The sequence below is a fragment of the Balaenoptera ricei genome, chromosome 11 (assembly GCF_028023285.1).
Source record: "Balaenoptera ricei isolate mBalRic1 chromosome 11, mBalRic1.hap2, whole genome shotgun sequence".
Classification (NCBI taxonomy): Eukaryota; Metazoa; Chordata; class Mammalia; order Artiodactyla; family Balaenopteridae; genus Balaenoptera; species Balaenoptera ricei.
In genome coordinates this window covers 77585549-77607733 of record NC_082649.1, presented here as the reverse complement: position 1 = coordinate 77607733, position 22185 = coordinate 77585549, and the positions used below count along the sequence as shown (strand labels likewise).

The 22185-nt window shown below is 38.9% G+C and overlaps 1 protein-coding gene and 1 pseudogene across 24 annotated transcripts in view; one reads left to right on the top strand and one right to left on the bottom strand.

Annotated features, from left to right (window-relative positions):
• The window catches only part of FHIT (fragile histidine triad diadenosine triphosphatase), a 1501610-nt gene that overhangs the window by 917111 nt on the left and 562314 nt on the right, over positions 1–22185 (top strand). The gene's annotated exons all lie outside the window — the stretch shown is intronic.
• Positions 6869–11637, bottom strand: LOC132374242 (ferritin heavy chain-like; annotated as a pseudogene).

The following is a 22185-nucleotide window of genomic DNA, read 5'->3' as shown; positions in this document are numbered from 1 at the left end:
ATCTGGGTGGGCCCAGCATAATCAAAGGGTCTTTGTAAGAGGGAGGCAAGAGAGTCAGCATTAGAAAAAAGGAAATATGACAACAGAGGCAGAGATTGCAGTGATGCTCTTTGAAGATTGCAGAAGGGGTCACAAACCAAGGAATACAGGCAGCCACTAGAAACTGAAAAAGGCATGGAAATGGATTCTCCCCTTCAAGCCTCCAGAAGGAAGCAGCCCAGTCAACATCTTGCCTTCAGCCCTGTGAAACTGACTTCAGAGTTCTGGCCTCCAAAACTGTAAGAGAATAAATTTGTGTCATTCTAAGCCACGAAGTTTATAGTAACTTGTTACAGCAGTAATAGGAACTTAATACAGTGATTCATAAACTTATAAAATGTCAGGTAATGAGTACTGTAGTCCAACAGGAGTATAGTTCTGCTGACGAGGAATGTGACGCTCCCTCCACCACATCCCACGTTCAGGATGCCAGTAACTGTGGTTCTGACCCTTCTGATGAGGTGTATGTGTTGTGACAAGGCCCAAAGGATAGAGACTTGGGACTTGGGTGGAATTTACTTGATATATTTCACTGATTCCTGAAGGCTTTTTTTCTTTCTTTCTCTTTCTCTCTTTTTAAACAACTAGGTTCTTTTTATGAAGGAACATTTCCCTCTTCTAATCCCATACCTTTCTCTTCAACTTTCCCCATAGTTTATTTTTCTTATTTCCATTTCACTCTTGATTCAGTGCTGTTCTTCTCAGAGAAGAAAATCTTCCTTTTAACTTCCAAGGAAAGAGGCAGGCACTCTTTGCTTCTTATTGTGATTTGATAGGGGGGTGATTTTCAGTATGTCTCATGTCCAGAAAATCCTATACTGCTTTGTCACTGCATTGTGTCATGATGTGTTGAGCTCTTTTAGGTGGCTGATATGGAATCTTGGATTAGTAATTCCCAGTACTAATGTTCTGTAGCACCTATGGAGTTTTGACAGTTTCTCCTACATATTAGCTGTCTCCTTGGTGCAGTGATTTGTTAACGGAAAAATAATATCATTATTTTAATATTTTTATTAGCAGTGTTTTTATGAGGTTCCGTCCCACACAAACTGCATGTTGGTCGCTTTGTGGTAGTTAACTATTGCAGTATCCATGAAATTTGGGTATGGATGGGATTCATTGTGAAGAGTAAGCAATAGAAAAATCTAATGAGAAACAGAGGAATTCTAACAGACCCTCTGATAAAGGGATGGTTTCATTTTGAGAGTTGCCACATTTCATGTTTATCAAAGATTACAAATGTCAGTCCCAGGGTAAGTAGAATCTTCAGAAAAGTTTAGTGATGTATGTATTTGTTACAGGGATTGATTTTCAGAAGTCCTTAACTAGACTTTGTTTGGTTGATCCTCATGCATACCTATAAGGAAAAAAGTAATTTAAATGGATACAAGTTGTTTGATTATTTTAAAATATAAAGTTGAGTAAAATATTGAACCTTAAAGTTTTAAGAATATATATTATTCACTTAAAATTGACACATTACTGGAACCATATACTTTGCCCTGAAATTTTATTTTAAGATTCCTGTACAGCTATGGATTACAAATTTTATTGTGAATAAGAATCATATGGAGTCACTTAATGAAACATTGTTTCTTGGGCCTCTTACCTCAGAGATTTTGTTTCAATCAATTAAGAGTGGACTCTGGAATCTCTATTTTTACCAGTCACTATAGATAATTCAACAATCCTCAGGGTATTCTTCAAGAAACACTGCTATATATACCCCACCAATAAAGAAAATAGTGAGTGTGTGCTATTTAAGAAATTCCTGAAGTCTTTTCAGAATAATAGTTGTTGGAAACACCGTTTGCCATATGTAAGATATGCTGTGCTGAGTTACAGAACACTTTAGAAAAAGGCTTAATGTGTTTCGAGTGAGCCTATGGCGATTTTTAAGGTTCTGGATTTCACTCAAATTTGTAGCATTGCGAGCAGCATCCTTTAGATATGGCTGTAATGTGTTTAGCTCAATGACGCGGAAACTGGGAGATATTTCTCTAAGACATACCTACTGAGAAATAGTGCTTGCTGCCAGTATCTTGATCTGTATACATTGAGCACTTAATAGTTTGCATTTTTTGTTTATTCACTTGTCCTAAATGCTTAATGAATAGGTTCTCTAAGGCTTTAATTTCCAGCCAATCCTAAGTTTATTACTAAAGTTTATCAAGCAATAAACACACTGTTGCACTTATACTGTCATGTTTTTATAAAGCAGCTTATAAAAGGTGACATCTGGCAAAGAGGCAGATCTATAAAAATCATGTGGGTGGATATTGTGTCATTTTTTCTTCCATACTCCCAGAAAGAGTAATATTATTTTGACACACACATACATACCCACTGTCAAGTTTCTATTTTTATAGTTAGCTTACTGCACATATCCTTAAGCTATACAAAACCTTTTGGCTAATGCAAAAAGTGACATTTCTGCATATTTATTACAATGCCATTTTAGAGGTTGACTTTGCCTGATAGGATTTTTCCAAGAACAATGTCATTTTCATGACATTAGACATTGTTGAGAACAGTACTATTGTGCAGTTAGGAGAGATCAAATATGGAAGGACAAATCATAAATCACTTAATTTAATGCTTGGCATGATTATTTCTCAATATTTGCTAGATACAGGGACAGAAGAAACTACAACACAACCCTCATGAGCAGATCCCTAAGTAGTCAGAATCTGAACTAATCCTTTGTCAACATACACCCTACCCCAAAGTCCAGAAACCCTACTCCTAGGTTTATACCCCCAAAATGAATGCATTTATCCACCAAAAGACTGGAGAAGAATGTTCATAACAGCTTTCTTTAGAAAAGCCCAAACTAGAAGCAGCCCAGATGTCCATCAGTCACCGAATGGATAAATGTAGTACACTTATAAAATGGAATACTTCACAGCAGTGAAAACATACCACCTACTGTCCCATGCAGCAACATTAATGAATCTCACAGACAGTTGAATGAAAGAAGCTGGCTACTGAAGAGTACTTACTGTATGATGTACTGTATTGGAAAATGCAAGAACTGACAGAACTGACCAATGGTGATAGAAGTTAGAATAGCGCTTACGTGTGTGTGTGTGTGTGTGTGTGTGTGTGTGTGGAGGGGGTGGGTAGTTTATTGAGGGCACTGTCTGGGAAGGGGCAGAGGGAGTCTTCTGGAGTAATGGAAACACAGTGTTTCACTGTCTGGGTCCTGGTTACCTGTGTGTATACATATGCAAAAATGCAGAGTGGCACACCTAAGATTATCCCACCTTACTATATGTTCTGGATACCTATTGCTGTGTAATAAACCATTGAAAAACGTAACAGCTGAAAACAGTTTGTTGGTATTATATCTCACAATGGTGTGGGTCAGGGATTCGCAAAGGGCAGTGCAAGGATGATTGGCTTATCTCATCCAGTAAAGTCTGGTGCCTCGACTGGGGCGACTCCAACAGCAGAAAGTCAGTTAGGTTCCCCCCTACCCCTTCTCTCTCCCCGCCCCACCCCCTGGGGCTATCTAAACGGGCTTTCTCGGGACATGTTGACCTCAAGATGGTCAGACTTCTTACCTTAGAACAGTTCATGACTTTAAGAGCTGGTGTTTTAAGAGAGTAAGTGGACATAACAGTTTCTTAAGACCTGGGCATAGTAAGTTCGGCTGAATTCTCTTGGTCAGAGTACTTTCCGAGCCCACCAGACTCAAGGAGATAGACCCCTACCTGTCACTGAAAGGGATGTTAAAGATTTTGCGGCCACACTGTATAGACGCAATATCTAAATTTAAAAGTTTTCTTTAAAAAGTTAAAATCAGTCACATTACTCTCAAAACTTTATTTTCTGTTGGAAGGTATTGCAAAATTTATATCTAGTTCTGAAAAACACAAACAGCAAAAGGGACCCTCCATCTGAAATCACAGTTTCCATCCTATCATACATCTCCTCTCCATTTCTTTTTGAGGTTGAAAATTCTGTGACTTTTTCTTATGTTATTTGAAGTTTCTGGGCTTTGAGTTTTATTTTTGCCAGGCTTGGGTGAACTTAGACTTTTATTTAATCATTTACGGCCTAGAGTTAACTGTCAGATTGAAGTCAGATAAGGCTTCTGATACAACTGAAATCCTTTGCTCCTTTTGAGTTATGGATAATGAATTTGCCCTCTTATGGTCATAGTATGATTTTTAAGAAAGAAATCCTATATTTCTTATTAATCATCTATCAGAGCTATGTTGCCCAACCGGTCTCTTTGTACAAATCCTTATTAAGAGAGGAGCACAGGGCAGCTGCATTTATGAAGTGAGGTTTTATATGAGATTGACTGGCAATGTTTATTCAAGCTAAATAAAGCCAGCGTGAAAGCAGAGCCTTTTAAATTATTTGGCTTCATTTGAACATGCCACTGATGTAGACAGCTTGGGAAAGCAGTGTGTGTACACAAAAAGCTACATTAACAAACATATCAAAAGGTTTCAATGCCAGCACACCAAACATCTCTAGCAGAGATAATTACTGCACCCGTGCTGGGCATAATTTAGGTCAAGAGAAGCACTTCAGCCAGATCTTTAAACAACATTGTACGTCTCATTTGAAGTTTTTGGGACCATATCTCAGTTTTGTGCCAGTATGTTCAAAGTCCACTTTACAGAGTCAAGATTAGAAAAATCTGACTTCATATCCTCTCAGATTTTCTTTTTAACTAATTGCAGAATGCTATCCTTTTGCTCCCTCCCCCCAACCCCCATCAAACCAGAAAGAATTTGTGCAGTAATTCCATATCACTGTAATTTCAAGACTCTGCTTTCATTTGTCACTTAAAGAGCTTTACAGTATATAAAGCAGTCAACCCAGCTCCAAAGCTGTATCATTTTGTCAAAAGAGAGTTGTTTGCACTTTACGTGACAAGCTATTTGTATAAAGTGCCAGGGTTTGAACTAAATATACTGCTTGAAATCTAAGTTATAGATGATGGAATCTTGTTTGTAGTGCTTGTCATTTGCTGCTCACTCTTTTCCCCCCCAGCCTTCTAACTCACCCCCCCCCCCAATCGAATGGGACTGTTTTGAAGAGACTCCTTTAATTTTGACAATATTAATGGTGTTGCTTGAGCCACATCAGAAGGCACACAATTCTAGAGTTTGATGAACACATTCGTTTCCTCTCACTGATCTCTGACTCTTGAATACTGTAGACTGCTTAGAAAAATGCTAACGTGTGTATTTGTATATATGTCATGTCTAAAGCATGTTTATGTGTACAAATAATATCCATGTGTGCGTCTGTGAGTAAAACAGAAGCATGACCTTAGGAATTGGCTAGATTCTAATCCATTCCCTTCTGTTCTCAAGCAGTATGACCTTGGACAAAATAAGATGTTTGAATTTGTTTGCTCATCTGTAATTTAGGGGAACTAATCCCAACCCTCAGGATTATTGGTGCATTGGTTCTCATGTGTGGCGTATCATGAATACTAGAAGTCCCTACATTCTTAGGACTATCACAGTAAGCACATTTTCTCGGCTGCGAGTTGAGCTGATTCTCTGTAGAAGGTTTTTTGGTTTTTGTTTTAATCTAAACCTTTCCAAGAATTAGTTATTCATTTTTAATTGTTAACAAATGTAAAAAAAAAAAAAAAAAAAAAATATATATATATATATATATATATATATATATATATATATATATATATATATATATATTTGATACCTACTTCATGTAGATATCCTTCACAGTAAACTAGGTGCCTCCTGGGATATAGCGTTTCCACCATGCTTCTCAAAGATGTCCACAAGCCAACACCAGTGGCTTATTATCACCCACAGGCCTATGCAAAATACGGATTCTCAGATCCCAACCCAGACCTTTTGAAATAGAAACTGCATTTCAACCTTTATTTATTTTCACACTAAAGTTAAAGAAGAACCTTTCTAGTAGAGTGATTACTGGTTCTTAAGTTGGAAGACCTAGGTTCTCGTGGAGTTTTTTGTTTTGTTTTTTTTAAAGGTTTTTAACCATGACCTTCAGTAAGAAATAGATTTAATATCATTACCCAACAAAGAGGAGCATACATACTCATAAACACACGTAGTTAAAACAAAAGTTGCACCAAACAGTATTTACCCTTGCTATATGCTGAGCACTCAGATATTTTTTATTTCAATTTAAAACATGCCAGCCATGGCCCCTTAAATTGATTTTATAATCATTCATAAAGAACTGTTGTTCTACATGACCTTGTGCATTTTTTCCTCCCCAGGCCTTGATTTTCTCAACTGTAAAAGCGTGTATGTTGTGTCAATTGATTTCAAATGTCTCTTAGCTTTAACAGCCTGTGATGCACTTCGAAATGTGAAAATCTACTTCTGGACCACATTTTAAAAGCAGCATGTTTATTGGTTATTGTATGTGTTGTTTTACTGAGAGGGCCGGAAGGCGCGCAGACAAACAATGGCTCACAGACCACAGCTTTTGCATAATAAAAGCTCACGGCCCAGAGTGGTAGACGGTGCAAAGTGAACAATTACATGCAGGTCCTAAACATGTGTCATTATTTAAAACAAACAAAACACACTTTTAAGCTCTTAAAAATGTGTATACTTTGTCAGTGTGTAACTGAAACATAGTGAACTAAATCCTCGTCCTGTCTAATACACAATCAGAATATTTTGGGGGGGGTGGGGAGGTACCAAATTACTTTATTTGAACAATGGTACTATGGAAAGAACTTGTCGATGTTTCGGTACAACTTATAGAAAAGGTAAAGGTAACCCAAACGTGCGTGCACTGACTTGGTGACCAGGGAAGTCATCCCCGTGGCTACGGGAAGCCAGCCTAAGGCTTAGCTCTCATTATCACTGTATTCCAGGGTGTGCTTGTCAAAGAGATACTCTGCCATGCCAGATTCCGGGGCCCCCATCTTGGGCAAGTTGGTTATGTGGTCACCCAATTCTTTGATGGATTTCACCTGCTCATTCAGGTAATGAGTCTCAGTGAAGTCACACAAATTGGGGTCATTATTGTCAGTGGCCAGTTTGTGCGGTTCCAGTAGTGACTGATTCACACTTTTTTCCAAGTGTAGCGCACATTCCATTGCATTCAGCCTGTTCTCCCAGTCATCACGGTCTGGTTTCTTGATATCCTGACGGAAGATTCGGCCACCCCGGTGGTTCTGCAGCTGATTGATCAGTTTCTCAGCACGTTCCCTCTCCTCACGAGATTGGTGAAGAAAGTATTTGGCAGAGTTCTTCAAAGCCACATCATTGCGGTCAAAATAGTATGACACGGACAGTTAGACGTAGGAGGCGTAGAGCTCCAGGTTGATCTGGTGGTTGACGGCGGCCTCCGAGTGCTGGTGGTAGTGCTGGCGCCCCTGCGAGGGGGACGCGGTCGTCCTGGCGGGCGGCCGAGGAGAGGCGGCGGCGGCGGAGGCTGCGCGGCGCTGGAGCAGCGGCGGGGACCTCGGGGCGGCCGGAGGGCGCTGTGAGGTGGCGGCGAGGGCTGGCGCTGAGCGGCCAGCCGGAGCGGGGGACGAGCGCCGGGTTCCGTCCAAGCGCTGTTGAAGCAGGAAACTGTGGCGACTCTCCGCGAAGACTGTCCACAATCAGCATATTAGGCAGTCTTCTGCTTAGAAAAAAATGATAACTCTGCAGTGGAGAACGCTGACAACATCTTGACCGGTGATCAGAACTGAAAGATCACCAGTAAAAGGCAGTCATCGTGTCCCTCCTGATGTGATGCCCAGAGAAGGGCACAATGTGGACAGTACAGTTTTGGGGCCCGGAATACGTAACCAGAATCCAATCTCCAGGACACATCAGAGAAACCCCAGTAAGGAATAGTTCTATTAAAAAAAAAAAAAGTATGTGGAAGGTACAAGTGGGGATATATTGTGAAACAAAAAAAGTCAAAGAAATGTTTGAGATCAAAGGAGACTACAGAGACAGGGGCACTAAATGAGAGCCTATACTAGATCTTACACTGGACAGGGAGAATGCCATAAGGGACATCACTAGTTAATAGACCAAACTGGGAAAGAAGATGGTGGATTAGATAAAATATGGTACCAATGTTACATTTACTGAAGCTGGTTGCTGTACTGTGGTGATAAGAGAAATTGTCCTTATTCTTAAATGCACACTGAATGAAACTTATTTTCAAAATAAGGACAGGAAATAAACAGTATGTATATAGGGAGAAAGTGCAAATGATAAGCAGATGGGGAAAACGTTAACTCAAGATGGATCTGGGGTGTAGATAGGTGTTCCTTGTGCTATTCTAGTTCTTGGAATTTGGGGATACATTTGAAATTAATTCCAAATTAAAATTTTTGAAATTTTCCTTCCTCTCCTCTAATGGGCCCCTTTGTGTTTCCAGAATGCCTGGAGTGCTTTTGCCTTGGGGCTTTTGCCTTGGGGCTTGTGCCTTTTTAAAGCCAAGTTGGGCTGAGCTGGAGCCCCCTGTATTCTCTAGTTTCCTGAAGCTCTTCGCTTCCTCAGGAGCTGACAGAACAGGCCTGCAGTGCCCACCTCCCGTGTCTGCCCTTGTCCCTCAGGCCTTTTGGTCTGTCCCTCTTCTGTCATACCTGCCCCTGCTTCAGTGCCCAGATGTATTACTGATTAGCTGGTTCTGTTAGTCTTTCTCACTTGGCCTTTGGCTGACCTTGACCGCTACCCAGTTCTTGTCCTCTTGCCCCAGTTCACTATATTCTCCCACCTTTCAGCACCAATCTCTTGGAGAGAGCACTGCTCTCTTTTGATCTTGAAGGAAGCCCAGAATCCTCTTTTTAAAAACACTGTAGAACAGGGACTCAGATACCAACAGATATCTGCACATACCAGGGAGTCCAGAGGCTTCCGATGATGGGTCTTGGGCTCTACTGAAGCCAGAAATCCACAAATACCTTTAAAACATTTTTAAAAAGCAATTGTCTCCCTTTCCTGTGGCAGAGGAATGCTGGAGGAATAAACAAAGGTGGTTCTTGCTTGTCTGCTCTGCCAAGTGCCCACGTGGCCAGACAGATTTCAAAGCAGTGGCCCTCTGTAATTGCTAATTATCCTTCACAGCCATGTCCTTGTCCTCAAGAAGGTGCAGTCTTATTGGTGAGGTGAGACACTTGAATGTGAAACCGACTGATAGCTTGCGTGATGAAGTACGTTCAGAAAAATTATAGTAAGTAATACATGGCAGGAATTGGAGAAACCAAAAGACCATTGTGGCTGTGGACGCAGCTTGGCTGATGGAAGAAGTTGGAGAGCAACGAGGATGTGTCTCCCAGAATCTCTAGAAAGAGCCTTCTAATGGCTCTGTAGTGAAAGACAAAGCAAGCAGGCAAGGAGCCCAGCTCTGGGGCACGGATACCAGATGGTTCACTGAAAGTCAGAGCTCAGGGTCTGAGGGGTGAGGGAAAAGGGCTCAACCCTTGGGCTTCAGCCTGCACTTTCACAAAAAGCCTTAATTTAGATTTTAGATATTATTTCCAAAAGAGGAGAGTTACAGAAGTGTTCTACCTGGAATGCAAAAAGCCCTCTGCCATACCTCTTGACCACTCACCTGCCACGTACTTTGAACTTAAAAAAAGGAAAATCCCACATGCTGTGGAGCAACTACACCCATGAGCCACAACTACTGAGCCTGTGTGCCACAGCTACTGAAGCCCGTGTGCCTAGAGCCCGTGCTCCACAACAAGAGAAGCCACCGCAATGAGAAGCCCGCACACTGCAACGAAAAGTAGCCCCCGCTCGCCGCAACTAGAGAAAGCCCGCGCACAGCAACGAAGACCCAAAGCAGCCAAAATAAATAAATAAAGAAATAAATTTTTTAAAAAAATTAAAATTTAAAAAGGAAAAAAAAAGTTCTGTCATTACCTTAGGAATATCTTAATTATTTTGATTTTATTTTTTCCTGTTCAAAGTTTGCTTTTTTTTTTTAAACATAGGCATACTTTTTGGACCACTGGTTTGACATTTCTTCCTTTCTGCTTTTCTCAGTATACCAGGAGCCTCAAAAGCAAAGGTCTTCCATCCTCTCAGAAGCTCTGTCCCTCCCCCCCCACGCCTGTAATAACGTCCTCTCGCCATGCGTCTCCTGCACCTGGCCAGGTGGAGTTCTCCTCTTCCTGCCACCTTCCCCACCCCAAGATTAACAGTTCCAAACCTTCTACTGCAGGCACAGTTGGTGCTCAGTTTATTGGTAATTAATGAGTAGTACTTCCTTGACAGAACATAATGGAACTACAGAGCAATCGCTTAGAAAGGGAAACGGCCGTCAGTTATCACTCTAATGAATCCTGTTTAGCAGAGATGATGGCAGCCCGGCTGATGCACAACCTTCTGTGCATCGAAAGTGGATCCCTTAAAAACTCCATTTCTGTACTGCGTGTAATTTGCGAGATAATTGCTCTCAAGGCCAAATTGTAAAGTGGCTTCAGCTATGGGTAACAGTGTAATTTTGGAACTACTCTCAGAACTAGTTATTAACTGTTCACTGTTAATATTTGAATATGAGTAAACAGAAACAATTCTTAACATTAAAAAATTTAAATAGTATGGTAGTGGTGGTGACAATTATTGAGATGATCATAGCAATGATGTTAACAAATGACATTCATTGAATCATATGTGACAGGCCCTATACTGAACATTTCATATGCATCATCTCACTTAATTCTCAGAACAATTGAGTGTTAAAAATCAGTTTTCAGAAGGGCAACTTCATGGCTGTTGTGCAAATATAAACACAGTTTAAGATCTTATTCAGCTCATTAATTTAAGAGGGTGAGGGACCTAGTAAGATGTTAAAATTAGTCCAAAAATGATTTGAGATTATATGTGTGTGCGTGTGTGTGTGCGCGTGTGTGTGATTTGATAGATTGTTGGGCCAGATACAGAACAGGATAATGTCCTGCTGGTCCATAAGAGTTCACACAAGCTACTCTCTCCCATCAGTTGTAAAATAGCCCTGTAAACAGAAAGTCACACCCAGCAGTGGGAACACTATACTAAAGGAATCCAGTAATCTCGTTTGCCTATTTCCAAGTTTGAAATGTTTTTTCTGATACCTGTAAGGCAGGTAGTGCTATAATCCGCACATTACAAATGGAGAAACTGAGGCTTTGTGATGTTAAGTAACTTGGCCAAGGTTATATGAGACGTGGAGCGGCGACTGACTTGAGTCTGACTCCTTACACAGCTGGCACTGTGGTGATGAACAGCATGGGCTCAGTAAATGAACAGGTTTGAGTTCAACTCCCAGTGACCTTGGGCCAGGTAACTACTGTGCCTTTATTTTTTCATCCGTGAGGTTGTGTTGCTAATAGTTTTAAGTCACCATGGTGTTGTGAGGATATGGTGAGGTGACATGTTAAAGCCTTGTGCATGTTGTACATGACATTGCACTCCCTCTGTAAATGTCAGCAGCTGTTGTCATCATCAGTAATGATCATCACGATCGAGCACCACCTGCATGTGTCTTGAAAATAGCAGTGCCCTCACCTTCTCTACCTCGATTGGCCACGGTTGCCTTAAAAGTCTGCACACATCCAGAGTATGAGCTCCAGGAATCTCCATCACAGAAAACCAATTCTCCGTCACAGTTTTTGTCCAGGGTCATGACCAGATTCAGCTGACCCTAGGAATAGAAAGGTAGTGTAATAGTTGGAAAAGTATCTCTTCCTCCAGGGAACAAAACGACAACAGTGCCTTGTGGCTTATAAAAATATTTACCCCTGCTATTCTATAACCTGTAAGACTTTAAGGATGCATGGATCCATGATAACTGTAGCAGGTATCATTTTAAAAACCTACTCAAAGTAAATATCAGTGTCATACAACACGTGCTAGAGTAGATTTTTCTCAGTGGCAAAAATCCAAGTATGGCATTCAGTTTTTCCTTCCTGGAACTCATATTCCCTTGTATCAGTGACAATGGAGTTGAAATGTTTAGGTCTTGCATTGGATATCATCTCACTGTCTTGCTTTGAGTAGATGAGGTATTGGAGGCGTCTCTATCAATCTTGTCTTTTGGAATTAAGGAGTGCCAAATGACAGAAATCAAAGGTTAAATGACAAAATGGTGTGTGCTTGGTGAATTTACCATTTTTTTAAATAAGATTTTTCTGTAGATATTAAGGAGGTTATAATTTTTTAGGAGATAATTTACCAGAGACACACTTCTGTACCGGCTCCTTATCTCTGAGATTAGAGCCTTACTGAAGGCAGCATATGTACATCTAGTTACTCACATGTATCAAAAATTTCTCTTTGCGCTCTCATCTTTGTTGTATGGGGTAGAGGGAAGCATTCATCTCAAAAATGGGACATGATTTCTTGATTTGGAATTCTTCAAAAACACATAAAAATGATTGGCTTTGTCTTCATAGGATTCATGTGTTAGATTTTTGCCTCATCACAAAAGAAATGCAGCATGTCGGTCTTGTTATTGTGATCCTAAGATGAAGGCAGATACTCATGATTAATTCTTTATGATTTTCTTGTTATCATTGATAATACAAACAATATGTCTGTACTATTTGACAGTTGACAAGCACCAAGTATATCTTTAAACATGCCAAGTTTGTTTGGTACTCCTCCTGCGTATTTCCTTAAATTTGTAAAATTGTGAAATATCTGTTTCTTGTTGTATATTTAGAATTATTGCCTTATATGCTCTCTCACCATGCTGTGAATGGTCAAAGAAGCTCAGTTTAATTTTGCACATATATTGTTGTGAGGAATTGTTGCAAAGAACTACTCTCAAAGGGTTAAGCAGTTGTTCCTAGTGGAAATAAAGTGGACTGAAAGAGACATTGAAGAGGCTTGCAAATGATATCGTAGTAACTCATATCATGATCGCCCCAAATCTGTTTTTACAGTTTCCTTCTTGCATGGAAAGACTGCAGACAAGTTTATTTTAGCTCAAATTTCTATTCCATATGGCCTTGGCACCCTCAGAGCAAATGTATTTTCTATTTTACTCTTAGTTTTCTCAACCAAAATGAGACTTAAGTCACCAGTGAAATATTGCAGGATGTATTGACTTAGAGGATATATCTTTTCTAATTTTAACTTCTTTAGAAGTTCAGTTGATATAAATATCCTTTAGTGTAGTTTGCCAGGCACTGCGTACTCTAGTTCTAATCAAAAGTCATACCAAGTCAGAAGAGAATCAGGGGTTAGTGAAATTCTTCTCAACATTTGTGTCCGTTCTACGTCCTAACGGTCATATGTCCTAAACTTTTCATTTTTAAAACCGCTCATGAAGACATACCATGTTACTAAATGTGGGTTCCTTCAGAACATAGTGGGTGGGGGGGAAGAGAGTAGTGGAATTATGTTTTAATTGTATAGTCATTAACTGACTGAATTTGCTTTTTTCAAAATACAAATTTTTACATTAGCCTTCTTGACCTTTAAAAACATTGTGAATTAAGGTAGAACATAAGTAATGCAGTCTCATTAACTTTAATAAAGTTCAATAAAAATTCTAAATTTAAAAAACTTTCTTCAAAAAACAGTGTGTAATTGCTAAAGCGTTAAGTAGAGCATCACAGTTTAAAATTATTAAAAATTACTAAGTATCCATTTAGGAAGAGATTTGTTTTATGATTGCAAACACCTCCAAAACAAATCGACAGTCAATTGCAATGCATTTTGAGATGTAAAAGCACCATTAATTACTGTTAATGGTACTTCTCTAATGTATGTAAATACATCATCTGCACCGGAGCTCTTGGCAGTTATTTCTTACTTCTTTCTAGACAGTTTAAAGATCTTAATTTATTAATATTCACAACAAGCAGAAAGATAAAGATTGTTTTGAAGCTCTTGATGAATGGCGATTGGAGACATACTGTGCTTGTGCTGAGAGTGGATATTAGCTTGTTGGCAGTAACTCACGGCCCTACATGAAATAGACCCCGAAAGGGAGACCAAGAGTTTAAAATGATGTTATTAAGAGTCTCTGGAAGCACTTTATTCTGAGGTATCTCAGTTTTGAAAATTTTATTAGTCTCACTCTACACTTACTTCATTGTTTGTCCCCAAGAATGTTAAACTCAGCACAGGCTCCTGCCATGGTAAGCATTATTTTTGATGCACTTTACTGAATATGACTGACAAGGACTTTTTCAGGCATACATTGGGAGAGCAGTGTTTCCTATTTATTATGTCCTTTCATCTCTGCCTGAGCTAGAATATTCATGTTGTAAAAGTAATAAAAAGAAAAAAGAATATTCTGTGTTTTCTTGCAAACCTCACCCCCAAGTCCAAACAAAGTGAATGCTTTAGAGACTCACAGGTAGGATTTTCACCAATTTAGATGTAAAATGTGACAATTGGCAGAATCATATATCAACATCTGGATCCTTCTCAAATGTCACAGGCTGAGTAGTAGGAAAGTAAAAGCAAATTTTATAATGAAATGTTTTTTGGCATTTATTTTTTATCATAGACTAAATTGAAAGGTTTTGCTTTCCCTCATATCTTCTTTAACTTTCTTTGATGGAGACATGTGTAGTCAGCTTAGCTTAGTTGCTTAATAAAGTTAAAAATATCGAGTATTGATGAAAATTTCAAATCTTGCTTCTAATTTTGAGTTTCCAGATTTAGCAAATAAGAATACAGGAGCCCAGATAAATTTGAATTTCAGATAAATGCAATTTTTTAAAAGATTTTAGAGTATTTTAATGTCCATTTCGTCAGTGGATGTGTTTTGAAATTATTAGGATTCACAATTTTTAGAGCAAAGGAAAGATGGAAAATGCAAACAGTTGGTTCTTGTTAAATGTCAGTTAAAATTTGTTTCGTGTAAGTATATCCCATGTGATACGTGGCACATACTTACCCTAAAAGATTTTTGTTGTTTGCCTGAAATTCAGTTGCTCATTCTATGTTTCACCTGGGAATGCTCTTCTAGTTTATGATGAGAAAAGAATCAGTGCTTTTTGTGAGCATTTAAATTCACACACTAGTTTTTTTAATGTGTAAAATGGCAGCAAAAATGGTAGCAATCTCCCAAGGCCGTTGGGAGTATTAAACGCATTGATACTAGTAAAGCTGGTGGAACAGTTCCTGGCATCTAGTAAGCACTGTGGAAGAACACAAGATTTTGTTCTCAAATGATCATTTGTTCTAATGTTAGACACCTTTTCTACTGGAAGCCTGCTGTTACAGATATGTAAAAATGTGAAGGAATCTTCCTGATGTGATTGACAACAGCTATAGTTCATCTACAAAAATATAGGGTGCCACAAGTGACCCTGTGACTGAAATATGTAGAAGTTCAATATGTTATCGTACTCACAGGCATTGAAAAGAGCCACAACAATGGAACTTTTCCTTTTGCTTTTTATAGAGACACATTGTATTTATTATTATGATATGTCAAATCGGCTCTGGAACATATGTGTGCTTAAGAAAAGAATAGAGAAAGGATAAAGGAGCCAGGTAGGAGCCGAAGTGCTAGTCACAGTTGGTAGTGAGCAAAATGAAGGTCAGCAATGTGAACACAAAAATTCTTATTATGCCAGATGGAAATTCACCATGGTGTTGGTGGGTGTTTTAAATGTAAGATCGACCAGTGTTCCTGATTATTCATTTGTGATCCCTAAGAAATGCCAAGTACTGGGCACCCCTACCTTCTATCCCTGCTCTGGGAGTCAGTGTAGAAGTCAGAGCAGGCTGGGTTATAATGTATTGTTACAAAATAGTAACAATAGTAACAAAATTTCTGAGGCTTAATCAACCATCATTTATTTCTCATCCTTGGAGGTCCCACCGTGGTTCCAGGGATCTCTCCAGAGCTGCTCTCCTCCAAGGGGTGGCTCATCATTTTACTCCACTGCTGACTTGTGGCACCTTTATTTCAAGACTTGAGGTTTACTACAATTGTGGAAGAGAGGCATTGGCAAGTGCATATGGGCAGTTACGTGGAGCGTGTTACTACTGATCACAGCCAGTGGCCCAGAGCTGGTCTCGTGGCCCTGTGCAACTGCAAAGGGTGTTCTGAAACATAGCCTTCCATGTGTCAAGCAATGCACGTTCTGGGAGAGGACCCAGAGCAATTAGCACTAGTTTGCCATACTGGCAAATGTTGCTGATGGATTTTGCTATTCCCTTCCACAAAGCCCAGAGGCAACTTCAGAATTCCTCTCCACTGTGTGGCAGGCAGTAGTTGGCAATCAAAACTGGCAAGAGAAGTTGAGACACAGATGTAGAGAACAAACGTATGGACACCAAGGGGGGAAAGCCGCGGGGATTGGTGGTGGTGGTGTGATGAATTGGGAGATTGGGATGGACATGTATACACTGATGTGTATAAAATGGATGACTAATAAGAACCTGCTGTATAAAAAAATAAATAAAATAAAATTCAAAAATTAAAAAAAAAACTAAAAAAAAAACCCCCCAAAACTGGCAAGAGAGCTGAAACCTCTTAGCCATTGCTGCACTGCTCCCATAAGCCAGAGAAAACATCTACTGCAGTAGGAATTTGGATGTCATGCATAGTGGTTAGAGTTTTAGGAATAAGTGAAAATAGATTCTTAGGATAGTCTTTATCACAGGTTTATTGATTTGAATTTACCATCACTCCAGGTTCTGTTTGATTTGGGAGAAGGTAGTTTCCAGGTATCCCAGTAATCAATCTCGATGATAGTATTTTAAAAATGTATGTCCAATTGACCTGAAATTTAAGTCCTCCCTAGTTTTGTTCCCATGCAACACAAGTATTAGGAGTTTTTCATAACTGTGATGAAAAGGGGAGAGACTTATTAACAAACCTTGCAATAAAAATTGAAAATTGTTTTTTGATCCTGGTGTAAAACTGATGGTATCACAGCTTTTTCCAGCTAACGGCAGTCTTGTCCATGATACCTTAGAGTGCTGCTTGATGAGAAATGCAGATCAGCCCCCATTTCAGCCTGGCTGTTTCAGTTCAGTTTTCAGTTAGGTGGAATTTTCTGGTGAGTGACACTTTCTCCCAATTAACTTTGATGAAGAGATGTAGCCTTAGAATGTTCTCAAGTTGGGAATATGAGTTATATGTCAGTGAGATCTGATTCTTGGAAGACTGGAGAATAATGAAGACACCTTTGAAATGGGGAATTACTTTTCAAAGTTTTTCTACAATGCGGTTGTTCATACCGGTCCTAATCAACAAGATTTGTTGTTAATGTTTTCTTTTGAAAACAGTGCTAGACACTGTGATAAACATTAAGTTATAATAGAAGTATTTTACAATGGAATATTACTCAGCCATAAAAAAACAAAATTGCATTATTTGTAGTGAGGTGGATGGACCTAGAGTCTGTCATACAGAGTGAAGTAAATCAGAAAGAGAAAAATAAATAGTGTATGCTAACACATATATATGGACTCTAAAAAAAAAAAGGTTCTGAGGAAGCTTGGGGCAGGACAGGAATAAAGACGCAGACGTAGAGAATGGACTTGAGGATACGGGGAGGGGGAGAGGGGAGCTGGGACGAAGTGAGAGAGTAGCATTGACATATATACACTACCAAATGTAAAATAGATAGCTGGTGGGAAGCAGCCGCAGAGCACAGGGAGATCAGCTCGGTGCTTTGTGACCACCTAGAGGGGTGGGATAGGGAGGGTGGGAGGGAGACACAAGACGGAGGAGATATGGGGATATATGTATATGTATAGCTGATTCACTTTGTTGTATAGCAGAAACTAACACACCATTGTAAAGCAATTATACTCCAATAAAGATGTTAAAAAAAAAGTTATAATAGAAGTATTTTCTAAAAATAGAAACTGAGAAATTGGAGAAAGAGAAAAATATGGCCAAATATAATCAAGTGCTTAACTGTGTTTTTCATGATAAAAAGTCAGAGGAGCTAAGGCTGGAGAAATTGCTCAGGGTCGGAGTAGGGCCTGTTGGAGGAGGAAAAAAAAAACCACTGAACACTCCATTAATTAAATATGCCAGGAGGAGAGAGAGGTTGTATGGCACCCCATACTGAAGTCATAGACATTTAGTCAGAAGCTGTTTTTTCTTGCCTCTTTCAATGAAAACCAAGCTTTCCTTGAACTCTTAGTGATTAAAAAAAAAAAAAAAAAAAAAGGAAAAAAGAAAAACACAAAAACAGTATCATTTAATTCCCACAGTATAACGATTCAAAGTGGCCTTCAGTTAATTTCTAATTAGAACCTCCATATACTTCTTTTAAAATACAAGTTAAGATAGATGCAAAAAATATTAGTCTGACATTGAATCATAGCCACTTTAAATACAGGTAGTCAATGTAAGTGTTTAATCATCTCCTGAGAGTAAGCATTTTTTTTTCTTTTGTAAGATTACTCATAGTTTGTAACTGATGAGACCTATGTTAATATATGTTTTTAAAACCACAGAGATAATATACAAGCCCATTTTCATGGGTAATCTGCACCCCACCCCCTTACCCTCTTTCCCTGAGTCCTTCTCCTCTATCAAGAGGTTCAAAAGTTAGGTGTGAAATCTTTGATACCTTTCCCTAGGTGTTTTGTTGTTGTTACCTGTTTTGTTCCGTTTTTTGTTTTTTGCTAAAACCTAATGACTAAAGGTCATCAGGAACATACTTGAATTCCAAGGTAAGTTTATTAGCCTGCTGCAGCAAGGGTGAACACACGCCGGAACTGTGGGTTGTCTCAAAAGGAAGAATTAGAGAAGGGGTACTAGAAGATTTGGGGGGCTGGAGTTAGTCATGGGATGTTCTTAGGTATTTGTCAGCATATGCCAAGTAGGCAGTTTCTGGAATAGCTTTTGAGTCTATGAGAAAAATGCATGGCTCTGAATGAACTAATGATAAGTTTAAGCTTAGTCTGTCATCATGGTTTGGTTAGGTACAGCTTCTCTGTTTCATGAGTCATAGTGTAGCTTTGCAAGATATGGTTGATATTCCCGTTCTCAAGGGGTTCATAAGTAAGACTCTCCTGCTGAAATGTAGTAGCTACTGTACATTTCCAATTTTTCTTCTTGTCCTTATGAAGCAGTGCTAATGCCATATGTCACAGACTTACTTTCCTATTTTAAAACACTGATGTTAGTTTTATTTTGTTGATCATAAAGCTATTAAAGAGTTAGAATAATGCTTTTAGATTAGATTTGTATTTTAGAATAAATCATTTAAAGGAAAACATGTTCATTCACTGTTTTGAATGAATGAACAAATGAGATTCTTGAGAGAGGGGAGGCCTGAGTAGGATCCAGGAATCTAAGGAACCCTAGAGAATCTAGGATGGTTTTGGGAGATCTGATTTGGGTATTAGAAAGGTGGGCACTGTTTAGGAAAGAGCTGGAAACCAGGGAAACCAGTATGATGCCCATAATAATAGAGGTTAGGGAGAATGGGGACTGGATTTAGGGCCGATGGAGTGAAGTGGACAGATTTGAGAGCTGCCTAGAAGTGCAACCTAGATGTGACTGGGCAGGTGAATGGGTAAATGAAATGTGGTACATCTACATCATGGAGATTATTCAGCATTCAAAAGAATAAACTATTAATCCACATAAAAACTTGCATGCATCTCCGGAGAGTATGCTGAGTGAAAAAGGCCAGTTTCTAAAGGTTACATGTTGTATGATTCCATGTATATAACATTATTAAAATGACGGAAATATAGAAATGGAGAACAGATGAGTGGTTAAGGATGGGTAGGGAACTGGGGTGGGAGGTAAATGGGTTTGGTTACAAGTGGGCAATACAAGGGATCTTTGAGAATGGAAATGTTCTGTGTCTTGGGAAGAAAACATACAAAGGTGAATGATTTAACTGAGGCTGTAGTTTTATTTTTGTAATTGTTATTTTAGGCACAGCATATGATTGTAGTCATTGTTTCTGCATTCATGTCCATTGGTGTTTAGAAACTAAAATTGTGGTATAATGAAATTAGTTCATTATTCTGGTCCAACTTCTGTTGCTAACTAAGTTGTGACCTTGGTCACGTTCTTCATATTTGCTGGAACTTAGGCTCCTCTTGAGGGCTTTGGAATAATTACTGTCAGAGGTCCCTTCCAGCTGTAAAATTTGATGGTTTCATGTTTGAATGCATCAACTTTATTTCAGCATCTCAAAAGTACACTCAGGCATGCAACAGTGGGTCTGTTATTTTATTTTATTTCATCAAGAATGTCTTTGCATGGGTTATTTTAATGCATGGAACTCACCAGTATTTCTTTTAAACAATGCCAAAGGTTAAGACCCCCAATTCCCCCCTTGCAGTTAGTTCTCTAAGTACTTCTATGGAGACTAGTGACTTTGAAGTCAAAGACTAGGATCTTTATGTTTTCCTTAGTTAGCTCCTGTGTTCTGTCTCCTTAAGTTTTGTAGTTTATTAGTTCTGTGGTATTTGACTTGAGCTTTTCCAGAAAAGTGCAAATTAGAAATAAGTTATTGATCACTATGGGCATAGAAACCCCAATAGTCAGAATTTGCAAAGTAAAAATATCTCTTTCCACAGTTACAATTAATGACCCAATATTATATTTAGACTGATTTTTCACATAGAAATGTAATCTTGGGAAAGAAATAATAGCTATAAACCAAGGTGTATATTATAGTATATTTGAACATCATCTCTATATTACTTATGTTTTCAAAGGCATTTTTATACTTTGAAAGCTCTGGGTTTAATGTATTATATATACTGGCATCAGGGGAACCAAAATGAAATATCAGTTTGATTTAGGGTTGCTATGGAGAACATTCTAATGTTTCAATTCAATAGTTTATAATGTATTTATGCATGCTTATATACATATACTTAAGCACATTTATAGTTTGGTGAATATTTTTTAATTGACTATCAAGATTTTAAAATACCCATTTGAAACAAAGCCAATAAGCAAGAAAAAATACATATTTCAATTTCATTTTATGACTATGTAAGAGAAAGCGTTTTAAAAGACTTGCACACTTTTTCTGCATAGAAAGCTTTTCGTGATCTTTTTGATACGCCTGCTAATATTATTCAGTATTCATCCTTTGATTTCCTGGCTTCATTAGTTAGTATTTATAATTGCTTGGGTTTGGGGTGTCTTGGCCAGCAATTTAATTACATCTAACTATCAAGTCACAGATAGAATGATCTTATTCTAGTTGCACCATTTTGTCCCGAATATGATATTCCCTTATACTGTCTCCTAAGACTTTCTTAGAGCAGCGTGTCCTATAAAGTTTTGGTTTAAAAGTTTTTAAAATAAAAGAGCTCAAGAGCAGTGAACAGCAGCTAACATTCAAGTTAGGCTGCAGCCATCAGGTTTTCTCAGGTTCCTCAACTATTATTCCTGAAGGGGAAGGGAAACTCCCAATTGTTTCGGATCCTCTTTGTGCCTGACACTGTGCTAATCTGGAGGTGATATTCAACTACAGTATAATATACATCTTGGTTTATACTTACTATTTCTAATTAAATCTCTTACACTAATCTTATAGAAAAAGAAAATGTCAGCCACTGACTTAAAAGTCCTTACTTGTCTCTTTTACCTTCTGGTGACTCCTGGGGTTCCTTGGCTTGTGACACCTTAGCTCCAGTCGTTGCCTCTGTCTTCCCTGCCACTTCTCTGTGTCCAAATCTGTCCCTCCTTTTTCTTATAAAAACACCAGTCCTTGGATTTAAGGTCTACCCTAAATCCTGTATGATTTCATCTTGATAACCCTAATTAATTACATCTGCAAAGATCCGAGGATCAAGTCAAAGCTAACTCCAAGTCAGAAAGTGTAGGATGAGGCCCCTTGATTTTCTCAGGTTCTGCAGGCATTTATGCTTGTCTCCATTCCTTCACCCCTGAGCAGCCCTCTGGACCAGACTGCTAAGACTCAAGAGTTTTTGGTACAGGAGCCTATGTAAATGCCGCATCTCTTCGCCTCACCCCTGCATTTCCTTTGCCTTCTCCTCTCTTCTGTTGTTTTAGTGCCACGTATGTTTCAGTCACACCATTCATCTCTAGTGAAATGTGTTCTAACTTCCAAATAGGCAACACACAGTCCAATATTTGAAACAGAATTCATCTGGAGAGACAGTATAATGCAGTGAATGAAGCACAGGCTTTGGAGTTCGGAGGAGATAGTTTCATTTTCCCATTCTAGACCTTCCCTTGCTGGGTATGGAATGCGAGTGAGTCATTTACCATCTCTGATATTGCTGTCTGTATCTT